The sequence below is a fragment of the Amblyomma maculatum genome, chromosome 2 (assembly GCF_055883805.1).
Source record: "Amblyomma maculatum isolate TAMU_Amacu chromosome 2, ASM5588380v1, whole genome shotgun sequence".
Lineage (NCBI taxonomy): Eukaryota > Metazoa > Arthropoda > Arachnida > Ixodida > Ixodidae > Amblyomma > Amblyomma maculatum.
The window spans coordinates 65531609-65548855 of NC_139345.1; the positions used below are offsets into that span (position 1 = coordinate 65531609).

The following is a 17247-nucleotide window of genomic DNA, read 5'->3' on the forward strand; positions in this document are numbered from 1 at the left end:
TGAATGCGTACAGCCCGTCCAGGCAAAGGAATGCTGACTTTGAGCTACTAATCAAAGACGCAAGAAAGGTAGCCAGGGATAACGGTCTGGCCGTGTTAGGAGATTTCAACGCGCAACACAAGAGCTGGGGATATGTACGAGAAACCACCAAGGGCAAAAACCTGGCGCAAGATGCTGCGTAAGCGGACATGGACCTCGTAATGAATTTTATGAAACCGACTCGACTGAGCAAAAGCGTCACCAGTGAAACGTGCCCAGACCCAGCTTTTGTAATGAACATCGTTTCTTGGGAAAACACGAACGAGAGCCTTAAAAATGATCACATCATCCTTATGATATCGTTGGCCACCGCGAGGGTCAGACGAAAGTTAGAAGTGAAAATAACTGACTGGAATGCGTTTAGAGAACATTGCGACAAGGAACTAATTCAAGCTATCGAGGCGTGGAACAAGGGACGAAAGAGCCACAAAGACCGTGAAAAGGACGAACGCAGTCTCCGAAATTGATAACCATCTATGGCGGTTATGGGAAACTCGTAGGAGTATGGCTAACAGGTGGAGCAGACAGAAGGGAAACAGGAAGCTCAAACTGAAGATTGCCGAGTTCACTGCTGAGGCAGAGCAGTATGCGCAAGAGCTCTCTAAACAAAACTGTTGACTATTGTACGACTCACTGAAAGGAACGCTAGGGATAGCCAAGACTTGGGCGTAGCTGAGGAATCTCATCGACCTGGCCAAGCCTAAGGCTAAAATCAGAAAGGCGCTTCACCGAATCGCCCACATATACCTGGCAGACGATGAGGAGTTGTTAGACAAGATTCATAAACGGTACGTAGGGGAGGTGGACATTCCCGGCTGCACAAAAGTGTATCGAGGAACTGAAAATGAGAAACACGACCGTCCAGTCACGAAGGACGAGGTGTACGCGGCGGCCAGAATGGCTGTCAAGAACACGGCGGCGGGAGCAGACAAAATTGGCAACGCTATTATAAGAAATCTAGGAGCAGAACAGATTGCGAGCATCACGAAAGTTTTGAATGACCACTGGAAGGCGGAGACTGTGCCGGAGGAGGGCTGGCACTAAGAAATCATCACCATCCCCAAGCTAGGCAAGAAGCCATGTTTAGAGAATCTGCGACCTATCTCACTGACCTCATGCACAGGGAAACTGTATGAAAGGATCGTCATGGTCAGACTTCAGAGCTATTTGGAAGATAAAGATCTCATGCCACACATAATGTTTGGTTTCTGGCCTAATCTATCGACGCAAGGCGTCCTTCTCCTGAAAGAAGAGGTTCTTAGTAACGTGCCAAAGTATGGAGAGCACGTGATCACGGCTCTCGACCTCAAAGGGCGTTCTAAAATGTTAGAAATGAAGCCATACTATCGGGTCTGAGCAATCTACATTACGGGCGAAAGATTCATAGTTGCGTCAAGGCCTTCCTTACGGATAAGACTCCGACTATAGGGACCGGCGACTTGCAATCGGACAAGATCAGGATGCCGAACAAGTGTGCGCCTCAAGGATCTGTAGTCTCGCCCTTTCTCTTCAACATCCCTATGGTTAGTTTAGCGGTGAAGTTGAACGCCATAGACGGCATTTGGCATGCAATATATTCCGATGACATAACGATTTGGACGACGGAGGGCTCGCTAGGTCTCAAGGAGGAGAGACTACAAGCAGCAACCAACTGTGTCGACTGCTACGCAAGGCCTAGGAGACTTTCGTGTTTGCCCACAAAATCTGAAATTCTCAGAGCATATAGGCCCCGATACGACAGTAAAGTTGACCTCGCCTTTATGCTAGCCGGGGCTCGCATACCAGAAGTGCACGTGCTGAGAGTGTTGGAAATGTGGATTCAGTCCAATCTGTGGTTGGACCACACGATCATACTGCTATCTGAATCTGCGGCACAGATAACTAGAATTATTAGGCGACTGACCTATAGAAGAAACGAAATGAAGGAGGACGACACGATCAAGTTAGTGCGGGCTCTTGTGGTAAGCAGAGCCACGTATAGTCTTCCTTATCAGCACCGGAGCCAGGCAGAGAAAGAGAAAGTGGAAGAATGGAAGACGCAGAAAGGGAAGTGGATCCTCAGGAAGGCATACAAGACAGCGCTGGGGCTGCCAATAAAAACGGCAAACGCGAATTTAATGACCTTTGGCTTAATAAGCGTATACGAAGAGCACAAGGAAGCGCAGCTTGTCTTTTAGAAGATAAGGCTACAACGTACTACGGCGGGATGAGCTCTCCTCCGAAGACTGGGCTATCATGACCACATACTGGAGATTGAACGGACGACAGACATACGGAACGCGATCCGGTCTACGTTTGCAGTAGCGTTGATTACCAAGAACATGCATCCTGTCATTCATGGGGGTAGGCGTAGGAACACGGCGGAAGCCTTAGCCAAGACCTATCAGAACAAGAACACCGTCTATGTAGATGCGGCGATGTACTCAAACGAAAGAGCCGCGGTGGTGACGGTGATATATTTCCAACTAAAGGAGAAAATGAGCGCCTCACTGCGGAACTGCACCATGCCTCACGCCGAGGAGGCCGCTATTGCTCTAGCGGTCGCTGAGGGCAATAGGTCCGGGCCTTCGCTGGTAGTAATGACCGGTTCGCAAGCCGGGATTCACCAACGGCAGGATTGGCAAAAAGGCGGCCGCCATCTTGAAGGCCGGTGCGATAAGTGACGAAAAACAACTCGTACTTTGGGCTCCGGGGCACGACGGCATTACCGGGAATATCCAGTCCGATCTCATAGCTGGAGGTTTTACAAACCGAGGGAGGTCAGCGGCTGAAGAGACCGAGGCAGTGACTAGTACTTACGCAGACATTTTGGTGCACTACCGGGGGACTAGAAGACGATATCCTCCGCCCCACAAGTTAAACAGGAAGCAGTCGGTGTCTTGGGGTCAGCTACAAATTCTTATCCATGCCTGTCTTTTACAGCAAGATACATCCGACCGTATACAGGGACACATGTCCCTGGTGTGGACAGAAGCCGCCAATTTATCAAATTATATGGGCCTGCCAGAAAGGAGATGCAATGCGTGTAATTCACAACACCACGCCGGAGCAGCGGGCGGCTGCGCTGTCCAGTTCAGAATCGAAAGCCCAGCTTTGGCTGCATGAACGGGCCAGCTGGGCAGCAAAGGCCGCGGGAGCCCTGAAATAAGGACTCAACCACGGGAGCTCTACATTATTATTATTTTTTTCTGCACTATATAAAGCTTTTTTTCTCTTTCTCTCTCTATGTGTATTATGGGTCTTTATTATCTCTTCGGCATCTTTTTTATTGAATATTGCTGTTATATCTTTATTGCTTCTCACATACAATTTGATAATTCTGTTCCGACTGCGTTTTTTGTAGTGCTGATGTGTCTTTCGAGCTAGTGTGTGTTCTTGAATGCTGGGTCGCATCCACTTAAAATCACTTTTCTGGAAGCTACTAATGTGAAACATATTGGTATCTGTGTCTATGTACAATCACTGTCGTGCCAAACTGTGTATGGGGCAAGATCCATTGAAAGGCATTATTCTATACTTTGTTCTTGCTCCTATTTATTTCTGAAAAATAAATAAATATATTGGGTGTGACTAGCCAGTGCACGCTGTTCTGCGTTGCTCCCAACTGCAAGTCTTTAAAGCTATGTCAACGAGGTATAATGAGGTGGCTTCAGTTCGAGTGTTTAAACGAAAGCCCTTCGGCGGCGTACCACTTTCACAGTCCGACGGGGAGGACGGCTGTTCCTGGCCCTACAGGGCTGGGACTAGAAGGTCACTGCTGCTTGCGGCGGGTGCTAGCCTGCGACCGAATTTTTATTTGTTGTAGGCCGTCATTGCACCCGCCAGCGCTTCGGTGGGGGACGACTGCTTTTGCGGCACGCGTCTTTCTCTCTCCCTCTTTTTCTTTCTTTTCTGATTTCTCTCTGTAAGCACGAGGCAGCAGAGACGGCTGTAGCTACAGAGCCAGTAGCAGGCCCGTTAATTTTCTTTTCCTTCTTCCTACATTCGTAACAACAGCACAACTTTCACAGTCCGTCGGCAGCAGTACGAAGAGAGCGGTCGCATATGGAAAGGCGGCCCTTCGAACCATGCCTGCGAGGGCATGAGGGGTCTCGAAGTCCTACGAGCATGCGGTGCACTGCTGTGAGGAGTCGAGTGACAGGCCTTGGCGCTTCTCTTGCGCGCGACGGTGCGTTTTCTACAGCTGCAACGCCAAGTTCATATATGTGATCCTTCGAAAAAATGCGCGCGTTCTTAGATGTTTCAGCGTGCGAATGCTTGCTTGAGCATGGGTGTGGCAGCTATGCTAGCGCTCTACGGTACACTGAGAAGAGAACCTGTGGCCTTTGTGGTCGTGTTCATGCTTTCGCTTTGTCACACCTAAGTAGACTGACTTGTTTCTACCAAATGGTTAAATATAATGTTTGCCACTTCACTGCAATGACTAAATTATAGGTAAGGTGGCGGTGCATGCAGCACGCAATACTAAGCAAACCGTGAGTTGTTGTGCATTGATGTTAAACATGAAATATATCCTCCTCTCTCTTCTCTTTTCTCTTAGACGCAAAGCTGAAGGGGCCTTCACCACTATGCCCAAAATTGGTTAAGGACCCAAACGAGTTGTGCCTTCTTATCATGCAGCTGTTTTCATGCGCCCATCTGAACTGCGAGAAGAAAGGGCAGATCTGCTGCCAGGACACGTGTGGCCATATCAGCTGCATTTCGCCCACGGTGCCAGCAAAATAGACAGCTGCGCCTACTAAATGTCCTTTCAGCGCACCTGCAGTTATGCTGCACCTTTAACAAATTAAATATCTGGGTGAATAAAGCTGTGCTTCTGGATGTATTCATTGACTGTAAGCTATCTTTGGTAACCTCAGCCGAAAGGCAGATATATAAAGCCACTCAGTAATTTATAATGTGATGGACACGGCTGCCTTCGTTCTCCTGTGTTATTCTGACTGGCCGAGAAGCAGGAACGATACTAAATGGCCCGACATTCTGCACATTCAAATGTTGAGATGAGAAAGTAGGAGCACACAAAAAACTGCCGGCGATTACGTTACTTCCTAATGAGAAATTTGATCGGAACTCATCAGTTTGTTCAGCTTTTCCATAGATTGAAGCAAAAAATTTGAGTAAGACACGTATGTACAATTACAGACTTTTTATTTTTGACATATTCCTTCTTCAAGAAACACTACACTAACAGCTCTTGATCTAAAAGCATATGTGGCCTGCACTACAACGTGAAAGGCTGCGGTGGCACTGGGCGGTGGCACTGGGCGGAGTAACTGTGTACGCAGCGGCAGACGGACTTCCACCGGTTGCTTCGCTCATGGCTTAGAAAGAACTGGTAGAGAGTCAAATATTTATATAGGCAGGCGATGCACAGTGGCGAACGGCGGCGGCTCGGACGAGGCAGGCTACCGAGCTTTGCATCGAACACAACCAGCGTTTCGCTGAACGCATCAAAGTTCGTTGGAGTTCAAGGCAGAATCCACTTTTATGCCGGGAGAATGCGATGCCAGCAGACGCTTTTCTGCTCCACTCTCTCAGCCCTCCGCGATGGCGCGCGTATGAGCGGTGCAGAACCTGGTTACGGGGGACAACACCGACGGTGACGCCGCGAAGCGCCGGAACGGGTGCCAAAGTGCTGCGGTCTAAAAAAAAATTAATTTTGCAGCTGAAAAAACTGAAGAGCCTAAAAACCTAAAGGGATTGGTGTCAGTTCCTACTGCTTATGTTCTACTGTCACCGCCAGTGAAACGCGAAGTTCCAATGTGAGAACATTTTTGCCTGCTATATGGTGCATAATTTTGCCGAAAGGTTAGCGCAGGAAGACAGAGACAACAGACACACTGAAGAAAAGAAAAAGCACTGCTAACAACCCAGCTTTTATGATAAGAATCGCTCGTTTAAATTCCGCAGCTTTTCCAGACAACAAAAAGAAACGCAACATGAATTCCTCTCATCGCCTGGTTGCCCCGTCTGGCTAAGTGTTGAACGGTCCAGAGCTACTGATTTCTAAGAAACTTGATTTATTTCTTTGTCAGCGATATGGAGGACGCGCTGACGCACGAAATGTCGAATGCTTTTTTCAGGCTGCAAATATTTACCTTCCATGTTTGGAAGTGGCCCTGCTCAAACCTGTAGCGTTTTGTAGCGCAGAAAGGCAGTCACAGCATCCCCGAAAGTCACCAATATCCTGCTCTATGCCTGCCCCATGCAACACTAACAGCGCTTCGCTAAATGCACCCAATGGAGGATTTATTCCACAGCGCTGGCTTGCGGTAAATGATAAACAGGCCAAAATGAAAGATTAGTTAATGAGAGACTGAGGGACCACGCCAGAGATGTGGGAAAAATGAGAGGCAGCAATGTGATTTATCTCATTCGGGGAATGCACTGACTGCATCGCCTTTGAAATTAAAAATTAAACCGGTGGTTCATATATCAGCGCGCCCTCCATATCTTTCAGAACGAAATACAGTATCTTAGACCGTGCCAGTAGCACTGTATATGGCCGTTTCACCGCTAGAAAGAGGAGCAACCAGGCGACATGATAGGCATTCATGTTGCATTTCCTTTTGTTGTTGGGAAAAGCCGCTGTATTCAAGCGATTGTTTCTTACAATAAAATTACCGCTGTGTTTTCTCTTCAAAGGGTCTCCTGTGCCTGTCTTCCTGCACTAACCATCTGGTAAAGTGAAAGTAGACCTAGCCATCCCACTCCAAGACAACCGTTCCCCTGCCTGAAGGCATAACAGTAAACATGCTTTTCGAGCGATGCTTCACTTCTCTCATGTAAAGCTGAAGGTCATGTTGAGTTGAGAAAAAGACAATGAAAAAAGCGCAGCTTGTTGCTACTGCGGCTGCGACGCTTAGGCCGCCGCGCGCTCGCTTCCAGTCGCGGTTGCCCCTAACCACTTGACTCGCCGTCTGCCCGAGATAAGACCGGTGCTGCTGGGTGATTCGCAGAGCTATGGAAGAACCAGCTGCAGGTACTAATCGCTGTGATCTGAATCAAAAATACCTGGCCGAATCTTACTCCCCTACAGATCTTGCCTGCCTTGGACATGGTGTTTCATAAGTTCCGGTTTGGGTGTGACCTTGAAGTTTCGGATGTTAAAACTGTAGCGCACTACTTCAGCGATGATGGAAAATCTTTACTTTAATCCATAAAATAAGAAGCTTTACTCAGTGTTGAACAATAAAAATTGACCAAGGCTTGAACGGCGAAATATGAATCAAAGCTAAATTGTGTCTAACCATGGTTAACCGAGATTTCTATTCGTATAACGAGGTTCAGTTGAGTGCGGATCCTTAGCCAATGTTTTCTGCCCGATGAGATCATTTTGCTATATGTAATCATATAGCAGAAAGGTTCAATTTTGGGGCAGTTGACTTTCTCTCTGAAGGCACCATAACAGCTGATAAGAAAATCCGATATGTATTCTATCTCCTGCATGTAACAACGCTGCGTTCCGGTGGTTGTGTTTCATTTGCCATGTCTGGCTTCTTTCGACGCTGCTACCATAGTGTCAGCGAAGGGAATATAGAGCATGCATCAATTGTCTCCGGCAACGTAGCCTGATGAAATGTAATGTGTGTTTGATGCATATATAATAATAATTACTTTGTTTTTTTGAACACGAAAGGCAGCATGCATTTCTAGTTCGCTTACAACGAGTGTTAGGTAAGTTTGACTGCAGAAGTCTGGTCAAAATTAGTTTCCCGCGATTTTATGTATGCGTAGGGGCTATGAAAACACGCTTTACCTTTCTCGATGTATTCGTTTTTCATCCAAATAAAAGTTGATTAGGTTTGGTTTGGTTTACAGGGCGTTACGTCTCAAAGCGACTCAAACTATGAACGACGACGTAGTGGAGGACACTGGAAATTTCGACCACCTGGGGTCCTTTGACGTGCACTTACATCGCACAGCCCATGGCTTTTCGCTTCAATCTAAAGGGGCCGCCGCTTCCTCAATCGATTACACATTCTTGGACACAACAGTCGAGCGTCCGAACCTCTGCATCACGGCGGCGAGGATTAAAAAATTATTCAGGCACTTGGTTAGTTCCCTCCATTTTCTTCTGTACAATAAAGCACAATACCTTCATTTGGTTTATTTTCGCTTTGCTGCCCCTAAGTATGAATGCAATGCCCAGTTCCTGTATTCTTGTGCGAACGACTGTTCATGATGTTTAAAATAATTGATGGAATATATACTTCCGTATACCTTTATAAACACTTTATTCATTTTCCCCACAATCCTACTGAGGTTTCTTGGAACGTATAATTCACCTGAAAACATTGTATATTCGAAACTGGTGACTACTTCATTCATGACGCCTTCTTACTACTGATATTGGCATCAAATGTTTTTCCTTAAAGCTTTAAACAAGTAAAACAAATGCGTTTATGTCTTTCGTGCGTTTCTATAGCTTTTAGATTGCCGTTCAAGAGAAACAGCATGAAGGTTAATAAAACTGAGAGATTCCAATGGTTAAAATAAAAAACAACAACAAATAAGTAGAAAGGTCGCTTTCTTTGGAAGCAAAAGATTTACTGAGTGAGCTGCGGCGGGTTTTGCACACGCCGGATTTCGACCTTCAACCGACCTTCAGTAGTGTGCCTAGCGGCGTACGACCTACGCGCCAACCGCTTCTTCGTCGCACGTGTGGTCCGCGGAGCGGGCGGCGCTTTTTCCTTCTTCTGCTGCGGCTTCGCTTCTTCATCCATCGCATACCTCGTACTTCTTCACAAACGCACAATCTTAGGTCTCGACGTCAGCAAAGCGTTCGACAGCCTATCGCATGCATCCATCTTAACCAACCTCTCACAAATGAATGTCGGCACCCGCACCTATAATTACATTTCCAATTTTCTCCACAATCGCACGGCTGAGCTTCATATTGGAGACCTCCGTAGCGAAAAATCACGCTAGGCACTCGTGGCACATCGGAGGGAGCAGTATTATCCCTGTTTCTCTTCAATACGACAATGCGAGGCCTCCCGTCGCGCTTCGACGCCATACCACATTTCAAACACTCGCTGTATGCAGACGACATTACGATCTGGACAAACTCGGGCTCGGACTGGGACATCGAGCTCATAAATTCACTCGTCACTTCCCCATTTCCCATCTCCTTATCCCTTCACAGTTTTACCTCATCTCACATAAGACTGTGAGTAATATTTACAAAAAAGGTTTTTTTAGTTAGAAGGCCTCTTTTGTTCGGTATATCGGTATAACATCGTCAATGATATAGTGCATTACTATTCAGCCAAGGTGTGTAAACTAGAGACTGGTTAACTAATGCTAAAAAGATAACCTATTACTGCTAGGCTCATCATCTTGTAGCAGACGTTAAGTAACTCCCATTTCATTTTTCCGAATTTCGAAAATACCATTCTCCCCGCAACTCTAGGGCAAATAATTCTGGGCAGCACGCAGGTGGAAGCAAAAGCGAGCATGCATCACCCATACGCGCTGGTGTCATATATACCTGCCAGTTTGACCCACATGCATTTTATCACGAAATAAAGGAATTCAGTATATCACGCCCACTTCACATGTAGCATAGGTATACTCGTGCTTCACCCGACACGTGCTTCTTTGCCAGAACGTGCTCTCTGCTTTGCTCTTAACTATGCTTCATATTCTTGACGATTTCATTGGTGCTGAAAAAAAGATTTTTCAAACTGTGTGACAGGCCATGCACATATAGGGAACCTGCACTGCATAGGTGGTGCTGCAATTGTCCCGCAGCGCGACTCAAAAATGTTGCGGTTAGCCGTTTGGCTCGCGGTAAACGACCGAACCTATTCAGCAGCATTATAGATACGCGAGTGACAGATAACGTCCTTTCCCAGGCGCTCTCGATATAACCCAGTTATCTGACACACGCCATGCAAAGCTTCGACACAGCGTGCAATCTGATTCCTGTAAGCTCATGCAGGTGGCGTGGAAACGCCCTAAAAAAACCGCCTCAGAAGTGTTTGCTCTTCTCGCTGGGATATGTGTTACGGCACGGCGATCGACACAGCAAACTTCATTGCTGGCTGCCTATAGCAGGATCACAGAACTTTTAGCCTCTCTCTATCCAATCGTCTCCCGCTCCCGCGAACCTGCGCTTTACTTTTCTGATCAACTTATCACTCGTTCTAATATGACGTAAACGTAAAAACCTGCGTTCGCTATTCATGTTAGTTGTTCATAGAAGCTTAACCGCATTTTATGAAAGCATGATTTCAACGGGCCTGCTCCCATGCTGAACACAGCGATGCCATCATTTACAAGTTTCGAATGTTGAGACCCATAATCTAGCAGTGGCTTTACAACCCTTTGCGAATACCGCCAACAAACATGATGCGCATGATGAGGTCCAAAAAAAAAAACGCAGTTCATTCTCTTGTGAAACTTGTTCGATTGTAAACCTCAGACCAAACCCTTTCTCTTCAAATACTTTAAGAACACCCATTGGCGCTGAGCTACCATGGCAACCTTTGTAAAAGGCAGAACAAATTGTCACATTAGCGAAATATTCTTATTCCCAGCCCTTGAAAATTCTTGGCAAATATCTAGGAGCGACCCTGGAACCAATACAGATGCCTGATGTTTTGGGCGTACACGGCACTGTCAAATTCAACAAACATGCTTTAAAAAAAATGTTAATTCCAAAAAAACCTTGTTGTTATACCTAAGTTGATTCCATAATCTATTTCATCATTCTGCTCCGAAATGCACATTCGCAGACTGGTCGTTAGGGCTTCATGAGGGATGGAATAAAATAGATCTTCAACATCGATGATAACTGCCGAGCAATCCCCTGGTTGTCCATTCTCAAGTACTTGCCACCATCTCACAGTTCTTTACGAGATTCGGACCTTGAAAATGCAATGTAGACAGATGCTTCTGCAAACAGCTTGAGACATTACTTCTCCAGGAAACCTGAAAAAATATCGCTCTAAAAGGTTTCCCAGGTTAACGTGTTTTCACTGAAATAAATATATCCAGAAACTCTGATTAGACGTCTTTTACAGCTGTAGCCGATCTGCCCAAATTAAGTTCGCCTGACATGCGCAAAGCCTCTCTTAGTGTCGTTTGACATCACCCTAAAATTTGTCTCAACAGCCTTTAGCGCTTTTTGGTAGTACACATCCCCAGACAGAATGACAAAGCGACCCGCTTTATCAGAGAGAGCGAGCTTAAGAGTCCTAGGGACCATGAAATCAACCACAGGGCCAATACTGAAAGACTCACGTTGACACTGTTCTGTCCTCGAAGCAACATTCACGCGTTCTGAAATGAAGCATGTGCGCGAGCTGTCTTTCACCTGCGTGGCCAATCGCCTGACAGATGTCACCTTCTCTTAAGCACGACAGAACACGAGAGGTCACTAGAGATTGGCAGGGGTTCTAATCTGATTGCGCTTTGTAAGTGGTGTGTAGGCTGCCAACCGTTTCTTCTACATACAGATATTTTGGTGCCAATCCGGCGCAGATCAACAGGGAAATCACTGAGGCCAGGCATACCATGCGATTACATGCAAAATGTGTCAGTGACCCGTCCATCGCTTTAACAGATAATGAGGTTAAATTTCTTGAACATGGCATGTGTACTGGGTTGTCATGACTTGGGTTTTGGTAATGGATTAGTCCGTGGTTTGTGCGGCTTGACTTGGGGTTTCATTCTATGTTTTCTTCAATAAACCTCAGTTGCGAGTCATCGCTCCACCGGTCTGCTTATTTGCTCTTCGTCCTTGTCTTTAGAGCCCCGCCGGAGTGGCGCAGTAGTTTGGTCGCTCGACTACTGTGCCCAAGGACGCGAGATCGAACCCCGGCCTCGGTGGTCGCTTTTTCATGGAGGCGAAAAGCAAGGCGCCAGTGTGGTGTGCGATGTCAGTGCACATTAAAGCATCCCAAGTGGTCGAAATTTCCGGAGTCCTCCACTACGGCGTCTCTCATAGCCTTAGTTGCTTTGGGACGTTAAACCGCAAAATCAAAATCAAATCATCTTTAGCGCGCTTTATTCATTATCTGAACTGCTTCTTTCGCAGCACTTAAATGGGAATGAGCAGAGAGAATTGCTCTGTTTTGAAACACTTTATTTTGTTTACGGACTTGACTCTGATTTTTTTCATTGCACTGAAAAACTTACCTGCTTATACCGAACTTTGCTGTGTGTGCACGTGCGCAGGCTTGGTTATCAGGCTGCTGCAGCGTATGGCAGATAAGCGTTCATTTCTCACAAGCCAATATCTGTTCATCCTTTACAGCTGCCGCAAGCGAGAAATATCCCACAAGGAACAAAACTATTTCATACATCTGACGCCACGGCGCAAAAGCAGGCGGATTTCCCGGAAAACCCACGGCTCCAGCGAGGTACGCCCAAATAATTCCATCTGACGCTGCGATAAAAGGTCTTCAGCCTGGAGCCGAGCACCGAAGGCATCGGAGGCCGCTTATAAAAGCTGCGCTTACAACCGAAGAGGCGCCATTCGATCGTCCGTCCTTCAGCGGTCCGGCAGCCATTGATCAGAAGCTGTAAACACGCACGCATCCGCATTAACAGGGAAATGAAAGCCTCCACTCTCCTCGTTTTGCTTCTGGTAGGCGTGTGCCTAGTGGCCTGCGGCAGCGCTTCGGCGGGACCGCCAAACTCGAGGATACGCAGGTCCAACTGCGAGTACGAGGAATGCACGGATGAAGAGTGCGCCGCTCGTGGCATGGAATGCCGGCCCAAAGGCTGCGGAGGTTCACATTGCGTCTGACAGGTGAAGAAACGAGTCTTTTCTGATGAATTTACGCATTTTTTAAAATTTCGCCACGACAATTTTAATGTAAAACACTACACACCAACATCAATGTGTCGCACGTTGAATGACTAGGAGCAGTTAACCAAATGCTTTAAGCGTACATTTTATATAACACCCGACAGAAACTAGAAAAAAGCGCCAAAAAGGAAAAACTGATCTGGTTGTGCCGAAGGAGCCCTAACAATCGTGGTTACCTCCATCTCTTATGAAGAAGCCTGACACTTTAGCTAGCTTTTTAGGCTAGCTTTCTAACATGTGTCTCGAAGATTCTTGCTTAAAATGGTCAAGTTTTGATGCTCCTAATCACTGTATAGAAAATGGAAAGCATTATGATGCCTTTATATTTAAAAACAACAGTTTTAAAGTACTATTAAGTGGTTAAAAATGGCTCATAAGGAATAAAAGATTTTGTGGATGTTCATAGGTAAAGATATTTTTCTTCTGTGTCGTTAGAACTGGTAGTTATCAAGCAACATCTGCACCAGCCCAACTTTTGGGTGCATGGCTCGCACCTGCAGAGAAAATTTAATCGACTATCACAATAATTTTATCAAACAAACAAAGAGCTGCTCTTGCTCGTGAATGCAAATTGGCATCCCTAATATATGACCCGATGTTTACTATAGAGAAGAACTCCTCTGTAGGTAAGTAAAACTCTTTATTATACCAGGGTTTTCACTATATAAGTTAAAGATGATGACATCGTCCTCAAGGTGCTGTCTGGTAATTGAATGTCTACTTAATAAGACGTCTTGTTGCCTAATGTAAAAAGCCGTTTAAAATACTTTCCATCTCTCTTATCGTCTGTGTGCCATTTTCTTTTCTTTTTTTCTCAGTTATAAAATGTTCTTTTGTGTACAACTTGTGAAAATGCCATTAGCATAAATACAATGTGGTTATGAATACATTTCAGCTTGATTTCAGGTGGAAACTAAAGAAATGTATCAACACGGTGTCATATTCCGCTTTCTTGTTTCTTTAAAGAGACAACAGATGAGAAATGCGCTCGACAATCAAGCACTGCAAAACCGCACAGGCTACGCTCACTAACTGTCATCGCTTCCTGGTTCGCCTCGCAGCACAATGTTGTGAATTTTCGGCAGTATTGTTCCTTCCCTTTGTTCTCGCTGCGCTTTTATTCTCTTTTACTTTTTGAACACATCGCGCCGCTTTCTTTCAATGTTTGTAGCCAGGTTTACATTTTTTTCCCCTACGCTCTGCATGCTTTCCCTCTAGGTCCCAAGGCTTACGTATAGTTGTCGTTTCCTTAGTACTGTTGGGTCTAGTGGCAAAGCCACTTGAAAACGCTTGTTGTTATAATTATTCTTTTTTCAAAAAGAGAATTTCTTCGCGATCCTTGGTAGCGTACGTGCGGCGATGTCATTTCGTGGGAATTCGTCGCCGCGGCCTGACGGGCTTTTTTATAACCAATGTTTACCAAATATGAAGAAGGGAAAGTGTACAGTCATTTATGAGCGATGAACTGGGACTTCAGTTTTAATTTACCATATCTGCGTTTACTATAGTGGTATTCTAGTGCATGTAACTTTTAAATTATACTGCCTTGCTTCTTTACTTGTTTTTCAGAAGAAGCCGCTTTGAAGAGTCCTTGATTTGGTCCTGCAGTTTGCCTGTCGGGCAAAAATCAACTGATCTAGCGGATACCACAACTGACCGGAATCTAAGCAGTCCAAAAAAACTAAAGAGCCTAACCCGAGCTACAACATGTGCTTGATGGCAACCTAAGTATAAAATATTCTTGTGAACAATAACGGGATTTCGAAATAAAATGTTTAATGGTAGCTCAGTCGTGTTGCTTGTTTCGTTAGAAATAAAAAAACGGAAGTCGCTCAGTTTCGCCTTGTGAGTTCAACGCAAGAGCGCCTTTCTCTTGTGCAATACTCATGCAGCGGTTGGTACGTCAAACACACCGAAACTCCTGTCTAGGTCATACTAAAACGCGCTTGGACCAAAGAGCCTTTGTGCCCTATCTGTAGCGTCCTCATTCGGCACGAAGAGGACATATATTCAATTACCATACCAGATATTGCAACACTTTATTTATAGAATTTATTAAACACACCAATTGCAGGCACCTTCTCGATAAGTTCGACTTCATTTGTAACCTCCTCTGATTTATTGACTTCGTTTTCAGAACCTCGAACCATTATTTCGCATAGACCCCGGTCGCTGGACTGCACCGAAGTTTCGCCTCCGAGCTTCTCGGTGCTTTCGCGTTAACATAGTTTTCTTTCTAACGCTACAGTAGATAATTGGGAACTATGCACATAATTTTGCCTCTCAAATTGCATCATCTTACTTCGTCATGGTGGCTGCTCTTGTTTTCCTGTTCTCGTTTGATGCGCTTAAGATTACAGACGAAATGGCAGAACTTCAACGCTTATAGCCTTCCTTCCACTCCTTCCCCCCTTTCTCGACTTAAGAAAATGCTCACTACACGGCGTGCACTTTTCGTGCCGACTTGTGATACTATGACCCATGACATTTATGAGGAAAAAGTTTGTGCACGTTATATCGAGGCGAAGTTTGGGACGGCAAGAGCGGCCACGCCAATTCGAGTTAGTTGCGTGGGGAAATCAAGAAAAATGTTGCGCTGAAAGCGAATGCATTGACCCTCCACATAGAGTGCGTTGTAGGCGTCACAATACAGGTCAAAAGGTACACTAAATCATTCAAAGAGAAGGGAATCGAGATCAAAGTAGATCAGCCGTAGGCGGCCACTATGACCGTGCTGCCTGCGTGGTCACTGCCGCAGAAAAAATGCTCTGTATCTGCACTTGTTATGGCACTTCGTGCATTGTGCTGCACTGTTTGTGGATATTCTACAAAATAGTTTATATACACTTGGACATCAGGTAATGGTTATCCTGGATAACTTATGCTGCCGAAATCGAGTCGTCGGCTTACTTTGAAGGTAAGGTGCGTAAAACAGTAAAAAATGTCCGAAGAGGAAGCATTTCCAACGTGGATTATAATATTGCAGCTGCTGTGCGTGTTTTTCATTAATTCGTTCGTTTGATCGTTCGTTCGCGCGATCATTCGTTCGTCACTTGCTCATTTGTTGTCTTTCCTTCTTTCTTTCTTTGCTTCTTTCTTTCTCTTTTTAACTCTTTCTTTCGTTCCATCGTTCGTTCGTTCGTAGGCTTTTTTACGCGATGACGTTAAAGCAAGGCACATGAAGTTCTGCAAAAAAATGTCCGCGGATTAGCTCAGCTATGCCCGGCAATGCTAGCGCAAGACGAAACCACAGTGTCGTGATTCCATTCGGGGAAAGCCATCACTATAGCTTGCGATACACTGAAGCACTCACCGTGAAGTCATTGTTGTGTCATAACGGTTGATACACATTACACAGAAATCCAAATGGGCTGCACGTAATGTCAGTCTCGAATATCATCGTAGCCGGATCGCAGTTTGACAGCCAAATAACATAGTTGGTCACGCTCTCCGCGTACTTGGCGTTTCTTCCATGCTAGATACATCATCGTCGGTCGCTTATGGTGAAGTCGGGGCGAGGGCAGAAGCAGCAGCGGCTGCCTCCAAAGCTCTTGACTGCCCCCTTTCGGCATCCCTCATCCGTCGCTGAGCCAGTCAATGCTTCCGTTCTTCGTAAGTCCCTGCTGTCAGGTTCAAATACTTAGTATAATTGGCAATGTCAGTCGGATGATCAGACTAGCTCGCGTCATCCATACATAGCGAGAAGCTGCGGGGCGGCAGTATGTATGCACGCTCTTATATTAGATTCAGCCCCTCGTGTACAATACACAGTTGAAGCACTGGTTCTAGTACGCGGCAGACGCCTTGCACATTTATTTTGGCAAGTGGCAAAACACGTGGTTCCAAGTAGACGAGAGGCGAGCTAATGCTGCCGGATCCGGCGCTGGAGCGGCGGCGAGTCACGTGACATCCGCTCCCACTCACTCCACTTCTCCACTTGAAGGTGAAATTGAGCGCGCCAATGACCTTGGCTCAACAGGGCTAGTAAAGCGATAATCCTGCGTTGGCATTGTGAGCGAAATTCGCGCTCTTGGCTCAGGCAGGTAGTAGTTGGTATCTGGTATGACCAGGTACTGATTGGTCCTAGGGTTGCCTGACATCGGGTGTCTCCTTTCAAAAGGAAGGGTGAGATCGGAATAAACCATGTAGGGCCATTTCATTGCGAGCCAGATGCGCTAACACTAAGCCACGTAGCTACGTTGGTATGGCTTGGTAAAGAAGGTCCTTAGATCTATTTCGGGTAGCCTTTCACATAAACTGTATGCTAGAGAATATGTGTGAGATATAGACGAATAAAATTTAAGGAATTTAGCCAAATAGCAAGAGTACAGGAATCTGCAAGGAGAGCTAGAAAACTGGAGCCATTAACACTGTGGTGTCACCCC

The 17247-nt window shown here is 45.9% G+C and overlaps 1 protein-coding gene and 1 long non-coding RNA gene across 2 annotated transcripts in view; both read left to right on the forward strand.

Moving 5' to 3' along the window:
• Window positions 1-17247, forward strand: part of LOC146198853 (synaptogenesis protein syg-2-like) — a 307237-nt gene that overhangs the window by 154139 nt on the left and 135851 nt on the right. The window lies entirely within an intron of this gene.
• Window positions 12372-14646, forward strand: LOC146198859 (uncharacterized). The gene is made up of 2 exons (XR_014704733.1): window positions 12372-12802; window positions 14432-14646. It is a non-coding gene; the product is annotated as an uncharacterized LOC146198859 (long non-coding RNA).